This window comes from Solanum stenotomum, chromosome 5 (genome assembly GCF_019186545.1).
Source record: "Solanum stenotomum isolate F172 chromosome 5, ASM1918654v1, whole genome shotgun sequence".
In the NCBI taxonomy this organism is placed as follows: domain Eukaryota; kingdom Viridiplantae; phylum Streptophyta; class Magnoliopsida; order Solanales; family Solanaceae; genus Solanum; species Solanum stenotomum.
Genome location: NC_064286.1, coordinates 25,937,871 through 25,958,926, shown reverse-complemented (window position 1 = coordinate 25,958,926; position 21,056 = coordinate 25,937,871).

Below are 21,056 nucleotides of genomic sequence, written 5' to 3'. Positions count from 1 at the left end.
CAGAATAGTCATTAATCTTAACTTATCTTATCATTAAGAGGCATGGGTAATCGCCACTTGCCTTATCATCCATTGAAGGCAAATCAAGTAGCCAATCCAAGCTAGGTTTCATTAGAATAGCTCCTAAATCTTAGTTCAAAGTTTAGTTGAGAAAACTATTCAACTCTAAGAATCCTTTATGTGAGAATATCCTTTCACATTCATGTATTAAGTAGTATGTGCAAAAACCTTTCAAAATAACAACAACAACATTGATGTTTTACTCTCAAAGCAACTTAAAATATTTTCATCAATATCAGAAAGAACATGCATATCTTCATAAATTCCTCTTTCATAGTTCAAAACCCACATCATATCATCAAAGTCTAGAAATCCTAGGTCATTCATAGGTTCATCAGGGATTCAACTTAAAACATGCAATTTCTTCAATTCATGATTAAGAGGACATAAAACAATCAATTGGATCAACATTGAAAGGAACCCATGACAATTAAATAAAAGCCTACCTTGATTGGGGAATCTAACTTTACGAAATTGGAGGTTTTAGGAACCCTACGGACGAAAGAGCTCCATAGGTGAAGACTATCATACCTTGGAGTTCAAATCCCTCAAGAAAATGGTGAATTTGGATGCTTGATCATGAAACGTTAGAATTTTTCTTCAATCTCTAGAGAGAGAAATATTTGGTGAAGAACTTTGATCAACTTTGAGGATAAAATGAATTGAATTGGGTGTAAAAATATTTATATAGGGCCTAGGGTAGAAGATAAAATGACAAAGTATTGAGTTAAAACAATTGGTAAAAGACCAACATGACCCTGACTTAAAGATGATGAAGTGCCTCTCACGAGGGGATTCATAGGCCATCTAGATCATCATGGCCTGTGAAGTAGGTCGCGATGATGCCCTGCCCGACAGGGATTCACTAATTTGGGCATAACTTTTTACTCTAGGCTTGAAATAGGGCAAACTTAGGGGTGTTGGAAAGAAGACTCAAATATCTTTTATTTGATAGGTGACGGGCCACCTTATTCATTTTGTGCTGAAAGATATGGTCGTTTGAAGTTTCCCCAAAATTCTATGTTTGACAAGTCTCTTTAATGGACAAATTTACGGTCCGTGATCCGTGGTTCTTTAGAGTGACCTTAGATGAAACCTTAGTGACTGGGTGACTTGTACGACCTACTTGAAGGGCCTTCCAAGTCACCACATGCCGTTTGGGGCACCGTCCAAGTGACTTCTACCCAAAGTAGTCCAGGATGGCTTTCATGAACCCTTTAACGGGCCATGGAACCCTGCACGGCCCGTATAGGATGACTTGAAGGGTCCATGGTCCGCTTTAGGTTCGTGGACTTTTTAAATCTAAGGTGTTACAATATCTCCCCTTTGGGAACCTTCATCCTCGAATGAGATTCAAAACATCATATAGAGGGTAGGAACTAGACCTAGCAGCCCAACATGAATACAATCACATAAATGCACATATCCGAGAAAGAAACATCAACTCCAAGCTAAATCATGTTCAAAACATCATTTAATAAGGTCTATATGCAACTCATACTCAAATACACATAAACATGAAGAAAACTATCAAGCTAACTCATCTTCTAAAAAATCAAGTTTTTCATGAGAATGCATAAATGAGAAATCATGGGAATATCAAAGACATATGACACCAAAAGAGTAAACTATGAGGAACTTAATACCTCAAGATAGAGTAGGAATGGAAGGAAAGTGATGAGGATAATGGGATATCATATCGGCCTTGGCCTCCTAAGTAGCACCCTCAACTAACTAATCCTTCCAAAGAACCTTCACAGAAGCAATTTCTTTATTTCTCAACTTCAGAACTTGCTAGTCTAAGATCTCAACCGGCATTTATTCATAATAAAGGCTATCCTTTATATCAGGATTCTCCAATGGTACTATAGATGTCGGATCACTAACACATTTCTTCAATAATGAGACATGGAAAACTGAATGTCATGATCTAGGGGTACCCCTTAAATGTAACATGGCGTATAGAACCCCGAAGGACTCCATACAAGCCACTTAGTTCTTATAACATAAGAATTAGAACATAAAGAAAAACAAGCAGCTACATTAGCGGCGCATAAACTATGTTCGTCAATGCACCATGACCTCGTACTCCCTGGGTGAAAGTCCCTGGGTTTGTAGGCCTAGTCGTACGAATTCCACCCATTCAGGGTCCATCTGGCCGATCTCAAGCTGGATGAGAAGGCAAACCAACCCTCCGAAGAAGGAAACTATGACCAAGGTTTCTATGGATTCAGCCCTGTGGAAAAATAGTGTTGTGGGCAATTCAGTGTGTAGTGTCAAAAAAGGTAAACCTGAAGTCTCGTGAAAGACTAGGTCATTACTGAACGATCCCTGTTTACTAAGAAACTTTAGGGTGGATTCTAACGAAGGGGGCAAGAATTTGTCACGATTGGGTTGGTGTGAAGTCTACCGCCTGTCTAGCCTATGCTTTGCACCGGCACCGCTCCGTGGGCTTGCCAGTTTTCACATTAATGAGACAAGTCTGGTAGAAAGAGGACGTCTCTGTCCCTTCACCTTACAATAGATCCAGTGCGCTTGACAAGATCTCCTTCTTTAATAGCAGTATTTCTACCAAAGCTAAAGTAGCCGCAGTCTTTGTCTTTGAGTAAGTTGCTATTGAGCCCTAGGGCCTACTGAAGCACTGCAGATCCTAGCAGAGTATCATGAATGAAAGCCTAAGTGATGCTCATCAGTGTCGGGACGGCTTGCACGACGTCTCCTTCCATTTGCTGCTAAGAAAGTTATCAGTTCGAATCCGAGGAAGGGCTTTTTTTCCCGGTATGCCGCTCCTCTATGACAGTCCAAGTCCAAACATTTTTATAAAAGAAAATCAGAAATCTAATACACTTGTCTCATCATAACCATCTAATACAATAGAAGTAATTAGACCTAGCCCATACATCATGTCCAAAATATAAATACATGAAAGATACTAAAACAATGAAATCTGCCCTCGAAGCATGAGGAGTCAATAAGCTCGGGAAATCTCGAGAATCAACACAAGCCACAAAACTCAAAAACCTGATAGCCGGACCCAACATTTGGGAATAATATAGGCAAGAGTATGCTTTAGTACAAAATAATGTACCAAGTATGCTATCCATGCATAAAAGAATTTAAACATGCTAAAAGTTACATTTCGTTTCATGACATGCAATTGACCAAGCAAAAACATGATATAAGAACGTTAGAAAACATAAGTCATAAAACAAGGCCAATGCAAGCTAATCATCTTTAAAACTTTTGAACACATATGAGATACTCTTTGAGTGCCAAGACCCTTTTGGAAGGACTTCCAAAACTGAGAAGTGAATTGGGTACCACGATCGGAAATAATGGACAAGGGCACTACATGCAACCTTACTATTTCTCTCAAGTACAACTTGGCGTAGTCCTCCGCCGAATAGGAAACCTTGACAGGAAGAAAATGAGCAGATTTCGTGATCCGATCTAAAATAAACCAAATTGATGCATGTTGTCACCGGGTGCGAGGCAAACCAACAATAAAATCTATGTGCAAAACTTCACACTTCCAGTTAGGAATATCAATGTATTGGGACATACCTCCAAATTTATGATGCTCAACCTTTACTTGTTGGCAATTTGGACACTTAGCCATAAATTCTGCAATGTCTTTCTTCATCCCATTCCACAATAGACTTCTTCCAAATCACGGTACATCTTAGTGGCTCCCGCATGAATGGAATATCGAGAACTATGGACTTCGGTCAAGATCTGTTCCCCCAAGTCATCAACATTTGGAACACACAATCAACCTTGATATCTAAGGACACCATCTCCCCTTTGTGAGAAAGCCTCAACGGATTTCTTAAGAACCACTTCTTTCAATTCTACTAAAATTAGATCAAGACCTTGCTTGGCTTTCACATCTGCCACATAAGACGATTCAGACCCATTGTGAACCATAACACCACCCTTGGTGCAGTCCACTAATTGAAGACCTAATCGGGCCAATCTATGAACATATCTAACCAACTCTATCTTTTCTTCGTCAATATAAGCAACACTACCCATAGATAACCAAATAAGAGCATCCACTACCACATTTTCTTTAACGGGGTGATAGAGAACAAACATGTCGTAATCCTTTTATAACTCAAGCCAATTTCTTTGGTGAAGATTCAAATCTTTTTGATTGAACACATATTGCAACCTCTTATGATCGGTGAAAACATCAACATGTACCCCATACAAACAATGCCTCCAAATCTTTAAGGCAAAAACTACCGCCGGTAATTCAAGGTCATGGGTAGGATAATTCTTCTCATGGATCTTAACATGCCTTGAAGCATAGGCAATTACTTTACCATTTTGCATAAGCACACATCCCAACCCAATTCTAGAGGCATCACAATACAGCACAAAACCATCTGTACCTTCTGGTAAGGTCAACACTTGAGCGGAAGTAAGTCTATATTTCAACTCTTGGAAACTCTTATCACAAGCTTCAGACAATATGAGCTTAGCCTTCTTTTGAGTCAAAGCTGTCAAAGGAGAAGCAATGGAGGAAAACCCCTCAACAAACCTTCTATAGTAACCGGCCAAACCCAATAAGCTTATAATATCCGAGGGAGTTAGGAGTCTAGGCTAAATCTTGACGGCGTCCATTTCTTTAGATCTAACTCAGTACCCTTACTTGAAACAATATGACCAAGGAAAGCTACAGACCTGAACCAAAATTCACCTTTGCTAAACTATGCAAAACGTTGTTGGTCCTTAAGAATTTGCAATACAATCCTCCAATGATCAATATGCTCATTCTCACTTCTTGAATAAATAAAAATATCATCGATGAACACAATTACGAACATATCAAGGTATTGTCTAAATACCCTATTCATCAAATCCATAAACGCCACCGGAGCATTAGTCAACCCAAACGACATTACCAAAAACTCATAATTACCATATCGGGTTCTAAAACCCATTTTCGGAATATCGTCTTCCTTCACACTCAATAGGTGATAACCCGACCGAAGATCAATTTTAGAGAAATAACTTGCTCCTTGAAGTTGGTCAAATAAATCATCTATCTTTTGGAAAAGGATACTTATTCTTAATGGTCACCTTGTTCAACTGTCGATAATCAATACACATACGAAGAGAACCATCATTCTTTCTAACAAACAAAACTGGAGCACCCCATGGAGAAATACTTGGTCGGATGAAACCCTTATCCAATAAATCCTTCAATTGTTCTTTGAACTCATTTAACTCTGTCGGAGCCATTTTATAAGGAGAAATATAAATAGGTTGCGTTTCTGGGAGAAGGTCAATACCGAAGTCTCTTTCCCTCTGAAGAGGAATACATGGCAAATCATCTGGGAACATTTTCGGAAACTCATTTACAACGGGGACCAACCCAAAAATAGGGGTTTCAGAATCTACATCCCTCATCCTAATTAGATGGTAAATGCAACCATCAGAAATCATCTTTGTAGCTTTAAGACAAGAGACAAACTGACCCTTAGGCATATAATTCCCCCCTTCCACTCTAGGATAGACTCATTTGGGAACAGAAACTTGACTACATGAGTTCTACAATCGATAGAAGCATAACAAAAGTGCAACCAATCCATACCAAGAATAACATCAAAATATAACATGTCAAGCTCTACCAAGTCAACAAGAGTAAGACAAGGAAACGAGACACTTTCTATAGACCCTTTTAGCCACAATAGAATCACCAACATGAGTAGAGATAAAAAAAAAAAGGTTCTAACAACACATCCGGAAGAATATCAAACCTCAAAGAGACATATGGCGTCACAAAAGACAGTATCACCGAGATCAAGTAAAACATATACATCAAGTTAGAAAACTTTCAACATACTGGTAACCACATCCGGAGAACCCTCTTGGTGTCCACGAGAGTGGAGTTCATAAAAGTGGTTTTGCTTGGGAGCATTGAAATTCGAACAACTAGGAGGAGCTTGCTTGCCCTCTCTTCTTTTAGCCGTAAGCATTGGGCAATCCCTCATAATGTGATCAGTTTTACCACAACTAAAACAACCATCAGTGTCGGCTAGGAACTTACCCTCGTGCTTCTTCCCATATTTAACACAAGTAGACCTAGGCAATGAAAATCAACCATTATTCCCTCCTTGAGGCTTAGGGTTAGACACCCTATTTTTGTTGAACTCAGAAGAAGCATTGGAGGAACCTTGATCGGAAAACCCTTGTCGAAATCTAGGACAACCATGTCCATCGGACCTTGCATGTGAGAAATTTCCATCACCAGTCTTAGCCCTTTGTACCTCTCTAGAATATTCCTTGAGTTTCTCCTCTTCGATTTGTTGTGCATGCACCATTAGACAAGAGATGACAATATCACCAATGAGAATTGTGGTTCAGCACTCTTTAACCACTATTTCAGACACACTCGAAATGAACTTACTCAACCTAGCCCTTAAATCTGAAACCATTGATGGAGCATATTTAGATAATTTAGTGAACTTTAGAGCATAATCTCTCACAATCATACTTCCTTGTTGAATATTAATGAACTCAAGCATATTGGTTTTCCTCATCTCAAGGGGAGAGAACCTATCAAGAAAAAGGGCCTTAAACTTCTCCCAACCAAGAGGACCCAAATCTTTCGGGCTCCCTTCTTTCCATTGATTGTACCACACTTGAGCATCACCTTTTAATTGATAAGCGACCAACTCCGCCTTTTCTACCGGCGTAACTCCCATGATCATTAAAACCTTGTATACCTCATCAATAAAATCTTGAGGATGTTCCTCTACCTTAGAACCATGAAACTCCGAAGGATTTATCCTTGTGAAATCGCTCACTCTTGAATCCGCCTTACCCATATTTGGGTTCATGGGAACCACAATCTCCTTATTGGCTTAGGCCGTCATGGCTTGAGCCAACACTTGGAAAGCATCCCTAAACTTCACATTTGTAACTTGTTTGGCCAAAGGATCGACCGAAACTTGAGAAGCTTAGGGAGGACCCTCTTGTTCCATATTCTTCCTGACATTCCTTCTAGTATAAGCTCTTCAGGGAGCCATATCCTGAAAAACATAGGATAAGTATTAGGAGAGAGACCTTATAGAGTTAAACTCTATCGTACGACTTAAGAGTAATGAAAGAAGTGGAGTTTCCTAATTATCTTGTAGTCTCTCATTCATAAATGTGGCACGCTTCACACTCATAAACAAGACTCTACTAGACGTGACTTATGAGACATCCTAGGACCAATCTAAACCTTGTGCTCTGATTACCAAGTTTGTCACGACCTAGGGGTACCCTCTAGATGTAACATGGCGTATAGAACCCCGAAGGACTCCATACAAGCCACTTAGTTCTCATAACATAAAGAGTAAAACAATTGTCCATGTCCAAACATTTTTATAAAAGAAAAGTCGAAGTCTAATACACTTGTCTAATTATAACTATCTAATATAGTAGAATGAAATTGGGCCTAGCCCATATGTCATGTACAAGAAAAATACATAAAAGAAACTAAAAAAAATGAAATCCACCCTCGAAGCATGATGACTCACCAAGCTCGGAAAATCTCGAGAATCAACACTAGTTACGTAACTCAGAAACTTGACTACCAGACCTTACATTTTGGAATAATGTAGGCAAGAGTATGCTTTAGTACAAAACAACGTACCAAGTATAATAGCCATGCATGAAATCTTTAAAACATGCTAAAAGGGACATTTCATTTCATGACATGCAATTGACTAAGTAAAAACATGATAAAACAAGGTTAGAAAACATAAGTCATAAAACAAGGTCAATGCAAGCTTAATCATCTTTAAACCTTTTGAACACATATGAGACACTCATTGAGTAACTGATACGCTCAAATTACACTTCCCTAAGAAGTATAAGCAGTCATCATCAAATAAAGAACCCAACTTGTAGGTTGGGGTCGATCCCACGAAGAATATGGTTCAGACATAACCTTAACTCACGATTATATTCGTTTAGTCAAACTATTTCTGAGACAAGTAAAAAGGGGTAGGGGGGTTTAGAAACAAATAACTGATTGTTGTTTAAGTAACAAGTGAGAAAGATTCAAACTTTGAGTTATAAACAAAAGAGAGAAACTAGGGTGTATGTGTTCCCCATAAGCTCTTAACGCGGTAATCCTAATAATAGTAATCCTTTCCTAGTGTTTTCCATGCAAAGTTAGTAAGATAGGCATCCCTAAGTTATTGGACCTCCAAATAGGGAATTTCACTCTGCACCTTGGTCCAGCTACCGGTGTATACTTTAGAAACCCTTACCTTTACCTCAGATTAGACATCACATCAATGTATGGTTTAGTTTTCACCCTCGCACCAATTGACATTAGACTATTAGATAGTGTCCCACTAAATCTCTGTTGATAATTCTTTTCTCATTAACTACCTCCTTGGCCCGGCAAGTAGCAACAAGGCGAGTTCTAACGCGTGCACTCGTTAAAAAGACTTCTAAGCGAAAGAATTACCAATACATGCCTAAAAACTATTCAAGAAATACTTAATTATTATTCAAACGCTTGTTAATTGTTCAAGGTTCTCACAACCCTAGTTGTGGATTTAGCTACTCATGCTTGAAAGAACACAATTCATGTTTTGATAAAGAGAATTCATGAACTTACGTTTAGAATAGAAGAAATCCAAAGTCTCGAATTGAATTTCAAAGTGAAAATCTTATAAACCAAAATCCGAAAATCAAATTACTACAGTTGCAAGTTAATTCCCAAAGAAAATATCAAGAACTAAAAGTAAACAATAATGTCTGACCCCCAAAAATGAGGTTTACATACCTTATTTATAGAAAAACATGTCCTAAATAAAAAGGAAATAAACTTTTTGGTCACAGCTTTGATCGACAACTCAACCTACAGACTGTGGGTCGACCTACGGTTCCTAGGTCCCCTCCGTTGGTCAACACTTAGAACTTTTTCAGGAGAGGATGGAACCTTTACTCTTAGATCAGCAACAAGTGATGTGCAGGACGGATCGTAGGTTGACCTACGGTCTATGGGTCCTCATTTGTGGCTTCACAATTAGGATTTTCATCAAGTACTGGAACTTCAACTCTCTGAACACATTCGACGGATGTGCATGACAATCCGTGGGTCGACCTACAGTCTGAGGATCGCTTTGTAGTTCCAACATTTGGATTAAAGGGAATCGAAAGACATAGACAATCTTAGGCTCAAACATTTGGATTAAAGGGAACATTGATTTCATTTGGTTAGATCATTTTAGGCTTAAGTGAAATGATTTGAACCAGGACCTCTGATCACTTCCCAACTTCTAGCCTAGATTATCTTAGCAGGACCAACGGGGCAAGTTCTAGATTGGCACACACTATATGAACATTCAAGCTTTTCCTCACACTCACTTGGCATATTGTTTCATTATTGGATTATTAGATTACCCAATTCAAGTTCTAGCTTAAGTCATGAAGTCAAATCGGTTCCTATCATGTCATATTGAGATCCAACACATTCGACTTATCAAGCGTACAGATCTAGCACATTTCATCATTTTTGGACAAGGATATAGTTTTTTCATGCTTTTTATGCCATCATTCTTTTATTTATTTTTAATTACTCTTACACATGCATTCCTAAACATGCCTGTTCAACAGAAATTGAAACAGTCTCTTGGGGGAAAAGAACACATGCAAGAAAACCCCAAGAGAGGATTATGAGTTGGGTTACTCAGACTTCACCCTATCACTCACAATCCATTGACCCCTACCCCAACAAAATATAGTGCAATTGTCCCCAATGCACAAAAAAAATAAAAATTAAAGGAACGAGTGAAGCAAACCTATGGCGCATATACGTTGAAGACCATTCAAGAAGCGGGTGGGTCCAGTTTCTCTGAGCTCGCTAAATCAACACTTGGAACGCTATCACTAGCGCTCCCATCTATTATCCCACCACTCTTAGTAGTGCTCACATCATCTCTCACACCCTCAGTCGTGCTCACACCGCTAGATGGGCCAACACCTATCTCCCTAGCCCGCACCTATCCAAACTTCTCATCAAGTATCGTCTCCCTCGTGGCCTTCTCCAACTGCTGGAGCTCCTTCTTCTTTAAACTCTAGGTCTCAACATCATCAGAAGTATGACCGGAGCAGGGGCACTTCCCAATAGTACGGGAAGAATTGGGTGGCGGCATATCATCGCCGAATAAAAAAGCCATCACCACCTCATCAATCGGTACCGTGGGGGAAGAATCTGGCTCAGTCTCTTGGGGGTCTAGGAGTGCATCAATATCAGCACAGAGTCTAGCTAACTCCTGCTGGAAGGTGGACACAACAATGATCGGGGAATGCCTCAACAACACACGCAACTCAAAGGCATCCAGGCGCTTATGAATAGCCTGAGCCTTCTGCTCCATCATCTGTTCCATCCTCACCTCAGACTTTGCTATGGACCACTGCAACCAAGACTTGATGTGATGAAGCAGGGTGGCCATCTGCATCTCTAGCTTCTAGACTCGGGCTTGAGGGATAGTGGTGGAACCGGAAGAGTGGGTGGCTCTGGAAGAGCTAGGGGCCTGACTGGCGGCCGAAGATGGAGGATCCTGGGCATCTATTGTAGTGGACGGAGGGGAAGTGCCATCACACTGCACCTGGTCCACATATGCTACAAGGTCATCTCCCAATGTTGGCACCTAAACATGTGGCTCCCTACGAGGTGCAGCTACATTGGCCTCATCCCAATAAGGTCGATATCTAGAGTCTTGGTTGCATAAAGCAACTGTTCATAATGTCATACATAGCTCGAAAATGAGGCAAGGGAAAGGCAAGATAGTGGTGGCCTTGAAGGCCCTCTCATGGATCTCCGCAATCAACATGCGAGCAAAGTCTACCTCAAGCCCTACTACCATAGATGTAACCATCAACGCTCGGTCCCATGTGCGCACATTATCTACTTCAGTAGCGGACACATAGTTATGCACCAGTAACCAAAAGAATTTAGCAGCAAAAGTTCAGGTAGCCTTCTTGATACCCAAGCTCAGGGTCTGGACCCACTCGGCGCGCTCTCCATCAGTTACAATATGTGAGGCCAGCCATCTCACAATGGACTCCCTCTTCTTGGTATTCCTCTAAAATGCTCCTCTTGGAATAATGCCCATCCGATAGTCAAACTCTGCTGTATTGATGGGAAAAGTGTGGTCCGAGCCATAAATAAACATTCGGAGGGTCATCTCGGAGATGTCAATTGTGAACCCCCGTACTACTGTGGCCTCAAGTTGAGGTTGAGCTGCAAGTTTGGACCGCTTAGAGATGGACCCTCTGATGGTGGAGGCATAGGAAGCGTAGAACTCTCGTACAATCTCCTCGTTATAGGACCCTGGACTACGTGTCATCCACTTACACCTGTTCCTCCGAAAAAGATCGTGGATGACTAGAGCGGTGTGGAAGATACCTATGAGAACCCGACTCTTCTTTGTTACAAATCGGGCCATCCTATCATGCTCATTCAACATGCGAGCATCCGAGTAAATCTGGAACTGGCCATCCACAGACCACTTGTTAGGCTCTATAGCAACACTGGAGACTCAGAACGAAGGAGGGGGCACTATGGTATCCTCTGTACTATCCTACTTGTACGAAGAGGCAATGCTGCCTTTGGGGCTGCAGATGGAGCCGGAGCCAATGGGGACTCTAAGCCAGTCGGTGATCCGATTGGTGTGGCCTCCTCATCAGACTGGGGGCAGTGACCACGTCAAAGCTCACTTGCTGGGCTCAGTTCCGTGTAGTGCGTGGAGTATTAGGGGAGTCCTGGTGGGAGGTGGAACGTACTCGACATCAGTATCCTAATCGATTAGCTTGAAGGAGGGAGAAACAAATTTTGATTTGCCCTTTGCGGCATAAGTCGGAGATTGCTTGGGAGCCGTAGTACATGTGGAAGCTTAGTTAGTCCCTAAACAAGAAAATAAAACACTTGGAATAATTTTAGAAAAGGAAACGAATCAAAACAAAAACTAAAAAAATGGAACAATAGCTGAACTGTCGACCTAGTGTGGGTACCTATGGTCCATCGATGGAACGACGAACCGTGGGTCCCCTCTGTAGGTTAGAGTACCCAAAATTGGGCCTCTAATGTGGGAACTACAGTTGTTCAGAACAGTCTGTTGATGGAATGACGGACCGTAGTCCACGCCGTGGTTCGACACTTAGCAAAATTTTGTGTGCTGCTGGCCCACCGACTCGACCTACGGTTCGTAGATGGGGTCTCGTTAGTCAGTCTGTGCCTGGTTTCAGATGGTTCATTTCTTTCATTCATTTTCTTTCAACAAATACAAACAAATTAGGCCTACACATGCATTTCAACAAGTAAGTTGGTAGTTAATCATCCATAGGGTTCCCATTTCACACAATTTTACAGATTATCACACTAAAACCTATTAACCCTATGTCAAAACTTCAAATTCGGCCTATTAACTTGAAATATTCGGTTTTAATTAACTACACACTCACATACCATCATACCAAGGGTGTTCTAGCATACAATTTAATATACATCACATACCATCATACCAAGGGTGTTCAAGCATACAATTTAATATACAAACACAAAATTAATAACCCAAGGTTAAGTTCAAACTTTGTGACTTCATGATACAAACAATGAACAGTGAATTCAAAGTCAGGGTGAAGTCATTTTCTTTACAAGTAATAGAAGTGGGTGAGTGTGATGATGCAGGATTCCTTAGACCTTTGCTATCCCTATGACACTAAACCCAGACTGTGGAATTGTTGGGGAATGAAGATGAGTGATTTGGGAGAGAAAAATGATGATTTAGGATTTAGGGAAGTGAATAGGGTCTTCATTTGTGGGACATTATGATTAAATGGGAGTGATTATGGGACAGAAAAAGTTTAAAAATGGTTGGGAGGGAGTTTTGAACATGGGGAATGAATTTAAAATGAAAGGTTTTATTTTATAATGTGTCTGTGTCGAGTCGGGCAAACCCTAGTTTTTGGACCCACGAGACCCTATCTACGGTCCGTGGGTTGAACTACGGACCATAGGTATGGTATGTAGGTGACTCTGACACTTAGAAAATTCAGAACACTTACCTGGGGTCTATGGACTCCATTCACGGTCCGTGGATGGACCAACATACCGTCGATGGGGTCTATAGACCACTGCACAACTGTTTTTCTACAGATTTTGCCTTTTGTCCCTGCACACGTAGCAACCATTAGAACTTTATTTTTATATTTTTTGGACACTTTTTAGACACGGACCCTATTATATATCTAGCCAACACTAATACAAAAATAAAACACATATCTAAAGAGTTACAAAAATTAAAATAAAAGAAGAAAACTCCTATCTCTAAAAGAAAAACCTATGGTTAGCTAGATTGTACATCTTGGGTTGCCTACCAAGCAGCGCGTGATTTAATGTCACAGCACGACTCAGACACCTTGATTACTTAAACTTCATCAAGATAGTAAGCCTCAATCACTTCTTGCACACTCTCTGATTTCCCTATGTAGACCTTGATTCTTTGCTCGTTCAGTTTGAACCTTGTTCTCTGTTTGTTCTCGGGCTCGACCGCTACATATAGAAATACTTGAGCAACTCGGAATGGCCCGGTCCACTTGGACTTTATCTTACCAGGAAACAACCGCAGCCTTGAGTTGAATAAAAGCACCAGATCTCCCACAACAAATTCACGCTTCTCAATCTTTTGATCATGATACTTCTACATCTTCTCCTTGTACGAGGCTGCACTTTCATATGCTTTTAGGAGAAACTCATCAAGCTCATTCATGTCATTCACTCTTTGACTCAATGCGGCTCCCCAATCCAAATGCAACTTCTTTAGCGCCCACATGGCCTTATGCTCTAGCTCTACTGGCAAATGGCATGACTTCCCATATACAAGTTGGTAGGGGGACATACCTATGGGAGTCTTGAATGCGGTCCTAGATCATCAAGCCTCCTTGACCAATCTGTTCTTTTAGCATTCACATTCTTTGCAAGGATTTTCTTTATCTCTCTGTTTGATACTTCAACTTGCCCACTAGATTGCGGATGGTAAGGAGTGTCTACATTGTGACAGACTCTATATTTCTCTAGTTATGCCTTGAACAACTTATTACAAAAGTGGGAACCTCCATCGCTATCGCCCTAGGTGTACCAAATCTGGAGAAGATACTTTTTTTCAAGAATGTGTTGACACTCTTACCCTCATTGTTTGAAAGCGCAATAGCTTCCACCCATTTCGACACATAATTAATCAACCGCAACAAGAATATGCTTCATCTCATGTGAACTCACAAATGGACCCATGAAGTCAAAGCCCCAAACATCAAACAACTCAATCACCAATATATGATTCATAGGTAGTTCTTGCCTCTTTGAAATTCCTCCTTCTCTTTGGCAACAATCACAAGACTTGGCGAAATCATGAGCATATTTGTGGATGGTAGGCCAGTAATACCCACACTGCAAAATTTTATGCGCAGTCCGAATACCATTATGTTTCCCACCAATAGGCGATGAACGGCACGCCTCTAGTATACTCATCATCTCAACCTCAGGTACACATGGACGAATAATCCCATCAGCACAAATACGAAACAAGTAAGGCTCATCCCAAAAGAACTTCTTAACATCGTGCATAAACTTTTTCCTTAGATGCAATGATAAATCCGATGGCACCAAATCACCTGCCAAGTAGTTAGCAAAATATGTGAACCAAGGAATAAGATCAGGAGAAGCAGCAAACACCTGTTCATTTGGGAATGCATCATTAATTTCAGCCCCATCACATAGCTTGAGCATAGCTTCCTCCTCTAATCTGGACAAATGATCGGCAACTTGATTTTCTGTCCCCTTTCTATCTTTTACCTCAAAATAGAACTCTTGCAGCAATAATACCCATCTAATCAACCTTGATTATGCATCCTTTTTATCCATCAGATACCTTAATGCAAAATGGTCAGTATGCACTATGACGTTAGTTCCAAGCAAGTAGGATCAAAATTTCTCGAATGCGAAAACCACAGCAAGGAGTTCCTGTTTAGTCACCATATAGTTCTTTTGAGCCATATTCAGCACTTTGCTGGCATAATAGATCAGATGAAGAATCTTCTCTTGCCTCTGTCCCAATACTACACCAACCTCCACTCCACTCGCATCAGACATCACTTCAAAAGGTTGTCCCCAATCTGGTGAAATAATGATAGGTGTGGAAACTAGCTTTGCTTTCAACTTTCCAAATGCTCTCAGAAAAGCATCATCAAAATCAAACCTGCATTCCTTTTCGAGAAGTTTGCACAATGGGTGTGCAAGTTTGGAGAAATCCTTGATGCCCAAGAAAACTTCTAACTCCTTTAATAGAGATAGGTGGTTGAAGCTTTTCTATTACCTCAACTTTAGATCTATCAACCTCAATACCCTTCTCAGAAATTTGATGACCCTGAACTATCCCCTCTTTCACCATGAAGTGACATTTTTCCCAATTGAGCACAAGATTGTACTCTTCACACTGTTTTAGTACCTCGACCAAATGCATCAAAAAACCATCAAACGAGTCACCTACCATAGAGAAGTCATCCATAAATACCTCAATAGTGTCCACCATATCTGAAAATATCGACATCATGCAACACTGGAAGGTCTCTAGAGCATTACACAACCTAAATGGCATCATTTTGAAGGGGAAAGTTCCATAAGGGCAAGTGAATATGGTCTTCTCTTGGTCCTCCATATCTGTGGAGATCTGATTATTTCCCGAATAACCATCAAGAAAGCCATACCAACCCTTACCTGCAAGGCAATCCAACATATGATCCATGAACGACATAGGGAAGTGATCCTTTTCTGTCCAATCATTCAATTTGCGGTAGTCCATGCATACTCTCCATCAACTCACTGGCCACATCGGAATAAGCTCGTTTTTCACATTAGGAACCAAAGTAATCCCACATTTCTTAGGTACACACTGAACATGACAGACCCAACTACTCTCTATGATGGGTTATATGACTCCAACATCAAACCATTTGATGATCTCCTTTTTCACTACCTCTTGCATTGGCAGATTTAGTCTCCTTTGGTGCTCGATACTAGGCTTGTTGTCCGACATGAGTTGGATTTTATGAGAACAAATGTCAGGAGGAATCCCAATAATGTCCGCAATAGTCCATCCAATAGCTCGCTTGAACCTCTTTAACACAGAAGCCAATGCCTCAACTTGTACTTCACTCAAATTGGCCGCAATGATTACCGATAAAGTACCATCTCTCCCCAAGAATACATACCTCAAATGCGATGATAGAGCCTTGAGCTCCAATTTTGGAGTCTCTTCAACAAATGGTTTTACGGGTGGATACTCACGATTCTTTATATCTAGCTCCAATTTCTTTTGTACAGAATGAAATTGGAACCTATCAAGTGCAGCAAGTAATTCATCATAGTCTTCAATACCATCACCCTCAAAATTCATCATTACCGTTGCCAGTGCATCAACACCCAATCTCTCTTCAATAGACACATCAAAATATCGCTCCACAGTATGATTCATTACTGATACTGACTTGAGATCATTTTCTTGCTTTATAGACCTACAAATATTGAAAGTTACCTCTTCATTGTTCAATCAGAACTTCATCTGCCCTCTCTCCATATCGACTAAGGCAAGGAATAGTCTTCCTAGGATGATGAGAACCTCACAATCAAGTATCACAAAATCTAACATCTTGGAGAACACCAATGGGCTTCTTCATAGTTCTATCGGCTATGATTAGTCGCATCCTAGTCGGTTTTGGAGACCATAAACCCAACTTCTTGTTGATAGACAATGGCATCAAATTAATGCTAGCACCTAAATCACACAAAGCCTTCGCAAAATGCAACAACCCAACGGTACAAGGAATAGTGAAAGCACCAGGATCCTCTTTCTTCTACACAAGTAACCTAGTAGCAATAGCACTGCAATATTGCAACCTCTCATCATTATCAAATCTAATAGCCCTTTTTTTGGTCACAAAATCCTTTATAAACTTCACATATCAAGGCATTTCTCCAAATCTTCTATCAACGGAACATTGATGGAAAGTTGTTCCAACATAGTAATGAACCTACAGTATTTTCCTTCTTCAGCCTTCTTCACCAATCTCTGTGGGAATGGCGGTAGAGGTCTAGGCATGGGAACAACTTTTTGGGTCACCTCTGCTTCCTTCTTTGTAGCATTCTTAGACTCTCCAGTAACCTCAATCTCATCACCATCTCTTTCAACCACTACTTTAACCTCGGACGACATCGAGGGATCAATGGTCTAGTTACCTCCTTGTGTAGTGACTAACATACAATGCCCATCATTCTTCGGATTATGGATTATGTCTCTAGGAAGTGTGTCAAGCTAACGTGGGTTCACAGTAATTGACAATTGATTAAACTGCTGCTCAAGTTGCTTTATCGACACTGCATGGGCATCAACTTTTTGATCGATTCCAGACAATTCATTCCATATCTTTTTCACATTCTCATCAATTGTATCAAACCTCTTCATCATCTTCTACATCATAACCTCAATCCGTGACATACTACCCCTAGCTTCTCTATTGCAAGATTCCTGATTTGCAAGTGGAACATAAGGCTCAACTCTCTCGTTTCTGTTGCCATAGTTGTTCCAATTGTATTTGTGGTCGCGATTGTAGTTCCCATATCAGACATAGTTACCCTATCGATTGTAGTTAACATAGTTCTGACCTTGGTGCCAATTATCTGAGTTGGAACCTTGGGCATTGGCTCGAAAACCCGCTGTCTAATCATTCACCAAATAAGAATCCTCCTCATAGTAGTATTCCTCAACTGGTGGTGGTGGAGTTCTAGTTAAGTAGTTTACCGCATTCACCTTTTCTGCACCTCCGCTCACATTCTTTAACACCAACGCAAGTTCTGTCCTCATCTAAGTCATTTCCTAAAGAATGTCATTGGCAAATTGACTATGTCCAGCTTCAACTGCAAAAGTGTATCTTCCAATGTTTTACTTTCTGGTGGTCCATGCTTTATTATTCCAGGAAATCTTCTCCAATTTCTGAGTGATCTGCTCAAAAGCGCACTCACCATATGATCCTCTAGCAATAGTATCCAGTACAACCTTACCATTGTCATCTTGACCTCTGTATAAATACTCCCTCAGTGACTCATCATCAAAGTGGTGATTTGGAACAATTCTTATGAATGCAGTGAACCTATCTCATGAACTGCTCCTAGACTCTCCAGGTAGTTCTACAAAGTTGTTAAGTTTTTCCTTTTGATTCAACTTGTTGGACAACGGAAAATACTTTTCCATGAACACCTTGTGCAATTGGTCCTATGTACAAATCGAGTTGTACGGACGCTCAAAAAACCACACCGCAGAATCTCCAGTCAATGAAAGAGGGAAGACTCTCAACCCTATGACATTCATATCCAACTTCGGTGTTCCCACACAACTCTTCCAGACACTCCTCAACTTGGTCATGTGCCTATGCAGATCTTCCAAAGCTCTACTAGAAAACAACCCCCTTGTTGTAAGCATCTTCATTAAACTGTTGGTCACCACAAATGTATGCCCCAGAGGTAGAGGAGGGAGAACAATAGGTCGTTTTGATTCAACTGTACTGAAGTTGACCCTTTAATTATCACGCAACCTCAATTTTGGCAGATTATGTACCCTGAATGCATCTCCGAGTAGATTACCCCCAGGAACCTAAGCATTCTCATTATTCACTCCATCCTTAAGCTCATCTATGACTGGATTATTATTACCCCCTTGATTTGCCATTCTTCGCAAAGTCTTGCTTAGTTCAGGGTCATATAAGGTCAATAGTTCCCCTCAACTACGTGTACTTGGCATACACTAGAGTAAAACCTATAGAAAACAAAAACAAATAGAAAAAGTAAAATTAGGAAAAAATTGACTAAAGTTCAATAATGTAGTTAAATTTAATCCAAAAGCCTTATTCTGTAGCAGCGGCGCCAAAATTTGATACGCTCAAATTATACTTCACTAAAGAAGTATAAGTGTCATCGTCTAATAAAGAACCCAACTTGTAGGTTAGGGTCGATCCCACGAGGAATATAGTTCAGACTTAAACTTAACTCATGTTTATATTCGTTTAGTCAAACTATTTTTGAGACAAGTTAAAAAAAAGGGGGGGGGGGAAGGTGGTTTAGAAACAAATAACTGATTGTTGTTTAACTAACAAGTGAGCAAGATTCAAACTTTGAGTTATCAATAAGAGAGAGAAACTAGGGTGTATGTTTTCCCCATAAGCGCTTAACGTGGTAATCCTAGTAATAGTAATCCTTTCCTAGTGTTTTACATGCAAAGTTGGTAAGATAGTTATTCCGAAGTGATTGGTCCTCCAAATATGGAGTTTCACCCCATACCTTGGTCCGGCTACGTGTGTATATTTTACTAACCCTTACCTTTACCTTAGATTAGACATCACATCAATGTATGTCTTAGTTTCCACCCCCGCACCAATTGACATTAGACTATTAGATAGTATCCCACTAAATCTCTATTGATAATTATTTTCTCATTAACTACCTCCTTCATCCGGCAAGTAGCAACAAGGCGAGTTCTAACGCGTGCACTCGCTAAAACGACTTCTAAGGGAAAGAATTACCAATACATGCATAAACAGTATTCAAGAAATACTTAATTATTATTCATAAGTTGTTTATTACTCATGGTTCCCACAACCCAAGTTGTGGATTTAGCTACTCATGCTTGAAAGAACACAATTCATGTTTTGATAAAGAGAATTCATGAACTTACGTTTAGAGTAGAAGAAACCCGAAATCTCCATTTGAATTTCTAAGAAAAAATCTTATAAATTGAAATCCATAAATCATATTGCTAAAGTTGCAGGTATTATCCCAAAGAAAATATCAAGAACTAAAAGTAAACAATAATGTCCAACCCCCCAAACCGAAGTTTGCATACCCTATTTGTATATACACATGTCCAAAACAAAAAGGAAACAAATTAAGGAAATAATCTTCTAGGATGCGGCTTTGATCGATGACTCGACCTACGGACCGTGGGTCGACCTACGGTCCGTAGGTCCTCTCCATTGGTCAACACTTAGAACTTTTTCAGGAGAGGCTGGAACCTTCAGATCAGCAATGACGGATGTGTAGGACGGACCGTAGACCTACAGTCCGTGGGTCCTTTTCCATGGCTCCACACTTAGAATTTTCATCAAGTACTGGAACTTCAACTCTCTGAACACATTCGACGGATGTGCAGGACGTCTCGTGGGTTGACCTACGGTCTGTGGATTGCTTCGTAGTTCAACACTTGATCAGAATTACCAGATTCTTCTATCTACACCTACCCATTGACAAACCGTCACAGGACCTACGGTCCTTAGGTCACTCCGTGGGTCACCACTTCTATAGAATATCAGTTGTCATCTCACTCAACCGCATCAAAGCCTATTTCCTGCAAACATAACACATAAAACATTATTTCCAATATGAAATGGCACTAGACACACCCAACTCTTAAGTGAAATGCATCAAATATACCGTAAACTCACAGTATATCAATAACCTTAGTTCACTTTTAATTTTGTTGTGTGGAATTAGCCTTAATCGACATACAAACCATGTGAGCTATTACATGATCCCCTTGTATCTCCCATATCAAAAAGGGTTGTTCTACTTACCTAAGGTATACCCATTAACTTCTAGCCTAAGTGGATCCACTAACTAATCAACCTATGGGGGCACATAGTTTAAGGGATAAGGAGATTGCTACTAGAAACCCGACCTCTACTATTGGGAGATCTTCCATCTCAAGAGATTGTTTCTAGAAACTCGACCTCTACTAACGGGAGAGCTTCCATCTCATGTCAATATCCTCTCGGTGCTTAGCATAAATTCCACAAAATATTATTTTCTTACTTATTCGCATCATCCATGCAAAGGTTTCCTTGGACAACCAATTCAAGCTAAATTCATTAGGATAGCT